Source organism: Rattus norvegicus, unplaced genomic scaffold (genome assembly GCF_021556685.1).
Source record: "Rattus norvegicus strain SHRSP/BbbUtx unplaced genomic scaffold, alternate assembly SHRSP_T2T unassigned-0000115, whole genome shotgun sequence".
Classification (NCBI taxonomy): Eukaryota; Metazoa; Chordata; class Mammalia; order Rodentia; family Muridae; genus Rattus; species Rattus norvegicus.
Genome location: NW_028238836.1, coordinates 190,757 through 197,500, shown reverse-complemented (window position 1 = coordinate 197,500; position 6,744 = coordinate 190,757). Strand labels below are relative to the sequence as shown.

Genomic DNA, 6,744 nt, shown 5'->3' with positions numbered 1-6,744 from the left:
CAGCGGGTCCCAACGTCCGACGACGCGCCGGACGCGGCCGACCGCCGGTTCCCCCAAACAAGAAGTCCGCCCCCGAGAGCGAGGCCAACCCCGCGGTTCACGGACCCTCGAGAGCCCCGCGGAGGGGGAAGGGGGGTAGGACGGCTCCCGCGATCTCCACCGGCCGTGGGAACGCTGCCGTGGAAGGGGGGACGAGGCGGCAACCGCAGACGCCCGAGAGCACGCGGCACGCACCACACGCGACACGACCTCGCCGCGAGAGTGGCCGGGACGTGGACGCGCGTGGGAGGGACGCACACGCGACGGAGGGCACGGGGGAAACGGAGGCGGGTGGGACCGGGAGCCCAGCGCCGCCCTTCCAAACCCACCCGTCCCGCGACGACCCCTCGCGGTGAGAGGGGGTACCGCGCACGCGGGCGTGTGCACGGCCCTTCCCCGCCACCTGCCACCAGAAACCCAATCTCCCCCACAAGCTCCGCACAGCGGCAGGTCGACAGAGCCCCGTCCCGCGTGATCCCTCCTCGTACTCGGAGCGGGGAGGCGCGGGTCGCGGTAGGCGAGAGAGCAAACGCTGCGCGCAGAAGGCTGAGGTCAGGGCGGGCAGCCGAGGGGACCATCCGGGAGAAGCCCCTCGGAGATCGTAAAGCCCTTTCCGAAGATAGCTAGAGAAGGCAAATTCCTCACTGAGGGCGGGACGAACCCAACACCGACGAGCAGCCAAGGGCTCCGTGCACGCAACGGGAAACGAGCAACAGGCGCGGGACAGAACGGGAAGGACCACGCGCCAGCTGGTGGGGGGTCTGCGGTATCGGCAAAGGTCTCTTTCTCCGGGGTCTTCTTGAGCATTCGCGGACCGGGGGGACCTGCGACAGGTCCCCGCCGAGGGCCAGGCCTCTTCAAGGCGCACACAAAGGAGGAGCCTTGACTTGAGGGAGTCCGGTCTTTAAAAAGGGCCAGCCGCGATCGCTCAGCACCACCCTAACCGCGCAGGGCCCGCGGGTGAAGGCACCAAAAACATAGGCACGGGGTGGGCGCTCACCCAACGGAAGGAGCCTTTTAACCGCACACTCAACTCCTCGACCCCCCTTTTCTGTCACCGTGCAGAAAGCCGGCAACTAGGACAAGGGAAAGCGTAAAGGCACAAGCACCATGGAGCACAGGAGGCACGCCGGGGAGCGGGAAGCGCCACCGCCAACTCAGAAGCGGGCACCTTGGTGGTCAAAGCCCGGAACGCTCCAGGAGCACCGCAAGGCTCACACAAAGCAGGGCGCGTGCACACACCATTCGGGAAGGGTATGCACCGCAGCGGGTCTACCACCTTCCCCCGGCACGGGGGAAGAGGGCCGCGAAGCAGTGAACGGCGTGGGGGCAAGCGCCCCCGACACGTCCACAGGGACACCGCGAACCACAGCAACAAGTGTGCGCGGGTCAGCGCTCGTGCCGGACAGCCGCACCCCTGACTTCCACACACCACCCTGCAAAGGAATGGGGAGGAGAGACGAGGGGCCCGCTGGCAGAACGAGAAGAGCGGTCGCCATTCGCGCTGAATGACCATTCGCCATGAATGTCCGTCCCTCGCCTGGCGCGGCTTAGGCCCCGGCCCGAAGAGAACGCGGCAGCACCACATCGATCCAACGGGAGCGAGACACGCCATGCATCGGGAACAACGGGCGTGAGAGCTTTCTAACACGCACTGGACGGGAATACGAGCGAGAAGAGCGAGAGAGAGCACGGGAAGAAGTCGCTAACACTGCCACACACACACAAAAAAAAAAAATTTACCCTTCTCGAGGGCGAGAAAAAAGGAAGCGTTGCACTCGGGAGGCACGTGGCGTGGAAGAACGGGACTCAACGGGCAGCGGAGGTTCGGGAACTCCTTCAAAAAAAATAAAAATAAAAAAAAAATAAAAATAAAAAAATAAAATCCCCTTCGAAGGAGAAAAGGTGCAACTCGGGAGGCACACAGCAGGAAAGAAAGGGACACACCACCAAGCAGCGGAGGTTCGGGAACTCCTTCCAAAAAACAAAAAAAAAAAAACAAAAAAAAAAACAAATAAAAAAACCGGTCGGCCGCAGAGGAGCACGCCAGGGGGTCACTAGCACCAAACGGGAAAACCCTTCCAGTCGCACTCGGCACCAACGACTCCTACCGGTAACGGACGACAACCACCACGGGGAAATCGGGAACGCCTGACACGCGGGACGGTTGTCATAAAGCTGCCCCAGAGAGCACAGGCAAGCAAGCACGGGAAAGCAGGAAGCGCGTACTCATGGGGGGGACGCTAAGCTTCAAGCATCGAAGAGGCCCATGCGCAGAAGAAAAGAGCTAGGGCTGGACAAGCAAACAGCCTTGGTGCAAGCCTCTTCCAACGTCCTTTAATGACAAAAAGAGTCAAAAGGACAGCGTGTCAGCATATATCTCCAGGTACAATAAGGACAGATAGCAAAGATGAAAAGTGTAAAAGACACAGGGATAAACATGACAGGCCACACGGAACGTCTGGAAGTCATGTTCGGTGACGTGTCCCCAAGAGGTCCCCATGTAGAAAGAGAACCGGACCGCAAAGGAACAACTGGTCGACCTTAGAACCCTGAGTGCTCACAGACCGAGGAGGCCATGGTAGATAGCCTGGAACACAGCTTCCCCTCGGCCTCAGAAGTCCATGCTCCCGCTGGCAGGGACCGGGGAGGATCCTGGAAAAAATAAAGTCTCGGAGGCGCCCCCTAGCCGGGACACCTCGGCTCGGAGGCCGGGGACACAGCACCCTCTCGGCCTCAGAGGTCCAGGCTCCCGCTATCAGGGACCGAAGGGACTCCTGGAAAAGAAAAAAAAAAATCCGTGGCGCCACCTAGCCGGGCCACCTCGGCTCGGAGGCCGGGGACACAGCACCCTCTCGGCCTCAGAGGTCCAGGCTCCCGCTATCAGGGACCGAAGGGACTCCTGGAAAAGAAAAAAAAAAAAAAAAACTCCGTGGCGCCCCCTAGCCGGGCCACCTCGGCTCGGAGGCCGGGGACACAGCACCCTCTCGGCCTCAGAGGTCCAGGCTCCCGCTATCAGGGACCGAAGGGACTCCTGGAAAAAAAAAAAAAAAAAAAAACTCCGTGGCGCCCCCTAGCCGGGCCACCTCGGCTCGGAGGCCGGGGACACAGCACCCTCTCGGCCTCAGAGGTCCAGGCTCCCGCTATCAGGGACCGAAGGGACTCCTGGAAAAGAAAAAAAAAAAATCCGTGGCGCCACCTAGCCGGGCCACCTCGGCTCGGAGGCCGGGGACACAGCACCCTCTCGGCCTCAGAGGTCCAGGCTCCCGCTATCAGGGACCGAAGGGACTCCTGGAAAAAAAAAAAAAAAAAAAAAAACTCCGTGGCGCCCCCTAGCCGGGCCACCTCGGCTCGGAGGCCGGGGACACAGCACCCTCTCGGCCTCAGAGGTCCAGGCTCCCGCTATCAGGGACCGAAGGGACTCCTGGAAAAGAAAAAAAAAAAAAAACTCCGTGGCGCCCCCTAGCCGGGCCACCTCGGCTCGGAGGCCGGGGACACAGCACCCTCTCGGCCTCAGAGGTCCAGGCTCCCGCTATCAGGGACCGAAGGGACTCCTGGAAAAGAAAAAAAAAAAAAAAAAACTCCGTGGCGCCCCCTAGCCGGGCCACCTCGGCTCGGAGGCCGGGGACACAGCACCCTCTCGGCCTCAGAGGTCCAGGCTCCCGCTATCAGGGACCGAAGGGACTCCTGGAAAAGAAAAAAAAAAAAAAAACTCCGTGGCGCCCCCTAGCCGGGCCACCTCGGCTCGGAGGCCGGGGACACAGCACCCTCTCGGCCTCAGAGGTCCAGGCTCCCGCTATCAGGGACCGAAGGGACTCCTGGAAAAGAAAAAAAAAAAAAACTCCGTGGCGCCCCCTAGCCGGGCCACCTCGGCTCGGAGGCCGGGGACACAGCACCCTCTCGGCCTCAGAGGTCCAGGCTCCCGCTATCAGGGACCGAAGGGACTCCTGGAAAAGAAAAAAAAAACTCCGTGGCGCCCCCTAGCCGGGCCACCTCGGCTCGGAGGCCGGGGACACAGCACCCTCTCGGCCTCAAAAGTGTCTATGGTCCCGCTGGCTGGGACCGAAGGGACTCCTGGAAAAGAAAAAAAAAAAAAAACTCCGTGGCGCCCCCTAGCCGGGCCACCTCGGCTCGGAGGCCGGGGACACAGCACCCTCTCGGCCTCAAAAGTGTCTATGGTCCCGCTGGCTGGGACCGGAGAGGAGGGAAGAAATAAAAAAAATAAAATAAAATAAAATAAAAAATTTAAAAAAAAAAATTGGAAAAAAAAAAAAATCCGGGACGGGGCCCAAGCCTTCTGGTCGACCTCATCCAGCTGCCACCAACCCCTCCTTGTGTCCCAATAGGTCGTACAGCCACCCTCCTCCCCTGAAGTTCTCCAGGTACAACCTCCTAGCTAGAGATGGTCCCCAGACAGGACGGCGTCTCCGTCGCGCACCCGCCTGCTTGCCTGTCACCCTCTCACCCTGGCCGGCTCACCACAGGCACTTCCCCGTCCTTTGTCACCAACCGGGGGACAGGAGCGTTGCGGAAACTTGTCGCCACTAGGTGTCGCCCGACAGCGATCTCGATCAAGCAAACCAATACAGACTGTCACGCGCCGCCGCCGCCACACACACTCATTCCGTCTCTCCAGAGTGACCTCCCTAGCTCAGGGGGACACTCACCCACGCACAACGGGGCAGGTACCCACCACTTCTCCCGAATGGCACAAACGGTCCCGGTTGTCCCGCCGGAACACAGTGAACGCGGGATGGACTCGGGGCCAACCCCCTCAGGCACCCAGAAAAGGAAAGTAGGACGGAGCGGTGAAAACAGGCCACCTCTAAGTGAAAGGACATGCACTCTCGAATCGGTTAACAATTAGCAAGGAACAGGCACAGTTAGGAAAAGGGAGCGTCCAAACTCCGGCGTGAGGGGAGGGTGGCGGCGACCTCAGTTCCACACCATTTTTAAATGGCTCACTCATTTTTAAAACCCTCCACCGATCCCGATGGGGGGAGGGGGGTTGTTGTTGTTCTCTGTTCCTCGCTGCCACCGCCAGCCGGCACTCACCAAACCACACACCTGCCACCCTCTTTGGAAGACTAAACACAGAGAGTAAATTAAAAGAATGGTGGAATGATGGTGGAATGGTTAAAATTCCCGTGATTTGTTTTCACTCTGATCAAAACATACTTATTTTGTGCATTTGCATTCCCTTGTTCACACGTGCCTCTGTGTGTGTGGTGGGGGGAGGGAGGGAGGGAGGGAGGGAGGGAGGGAGAAAGAGAGAGAGAGAGAGAGAGAGAGAGAGAGAGAGAGAGAGAGAGAGAGAGCCAATTTAAAAAATAAAAACATGGTTAAATACAGCCACTTTGGGAAGATTGCTAGAGAGAATGCAGTCCAGAGTATGGAGGCCAGAGCTCTGGACGCTCTAGACCACAGGTCTCCCATCTCCCATATACCAGGCACCCAGCACCACCATCCCTACTTTGTTTGTTTGTGCGTTTGTTTGCTTGCTTGTTACATTAGTTTCATCCCAAGTTAATAATTATATATTTTTTTCTATGCACGTATTTAGTTGTGGCAGGGGAACTCCTTCTTTAGGACAGGCAGACTTAGCTAGTTAGTTAGCCAGTCAAAAGTACGTAAAAAATTTATATCAACATAAATATCATTCACTAAGAAATCCTATCTGAAGAAAAAGAAAGAAAGGAAGAAAGAAGGAAGGGAGGGAGGGAGGGAGGGAGAGGGAGAGAGAGAGAGAGAGAGAGAAAGAAAGAGGAAAACTGGCAGACTTAGTTTTAGTGTTTTTGTTATTGTTTATTCAAGATATTGTTTCAGGGCTGGAGAGACGGCTCAGCGGTGAAGAGCACTGACTGCTCTTCCAGAGATCCTTAGTTCAAATCCCAGCAACCACATGGTGGCTCACAACCATCTGTAATGGAATCCTCTCCTTGTGTGTTGAAGACAGTGACAGTGTGCTCATAAAATAAATAAACAATAAAAAATATGTTTGAAGATTAAAGAAAAAACTCTCTCTCTCTCTCTCTCTCTCTCTCTCTCTCTCTCACACACACACACACACAAATAAACTCTGTAATAAAAATCAATGTGACTTCATGATCAAACTTCTATAGTCAATAGGACTAGAGAGAACACATGTCTGTAAAATAAAAGCAGAACCTTTTCTGCTTTGTTTTGTTTTGCCTCAAGGTACGTTTCTTTTGGTATAGCCCAGGCAGTCATGGAACTTGCTCCGTAGACTTATCTAGCCTCAAGCTCACAGAGGTCCACTCTGCCTGCCTCGGCCACCCACACAGCTCTCTCTGCTGACTATATGTCTGCATGCCAGAAGAGGGCACCAGAACCTAGGAGGACACACCACATGGCTCCTGAGAATCCAGGTTTTGACTTTAAAAAAAAAAAAAAAAAAAAAATTCTGACAGCATAGAGGGTAGATATCTGCCTGCCAGGCTCTTCTAGTGCTGTTTAAGGTGGGGTAATAGCCATGTGAAGGAGACAAGGGGAGAGGAAAAATCGATTGGATGAGTAGTGCTGCTGAGATTAAGGACACACACACACACACACACACACACACACAGAGAGAGAGAGAGAGAGAGAGAGAGAGACAGAGACAGAGACAGAGACAGAGACAGAGACAGACAGAGACAGACAGAGACAGTAAGACAAAGAGACAGAGAGAGAGAGATGACAGAGGGA

At 56.3% G+C, this 6,744-nt stretch overlaps 1 long non-coding RNA gene across 2 annotated transcripts in view; it reads right to left on the bottom strand.

Moving 5' to 3' along the window:
- LOC147997541 (uncharacterized) overlaps positions 1-5,031 on the bottom strand; it is an 18,676-nt gene extending 13,645 nt beyond the window's left edge. Inside the window, exon 1 of one of the 2 annotated variants that reach the window (XR_015647758.1) lies at positions 4,707-5,031. This is a non-coding gene — a long non-coding RNA (uncharacterized LOC147997541). The remainder of the gene's footprint in view (positions 1-4,706) is intronic. The other variant, XR_015647757.1, reaches the window with a different exon arrangement.
- Between the last annotated feature and the right edge of the window lie 1,713 nt (positions 5,032-6,744).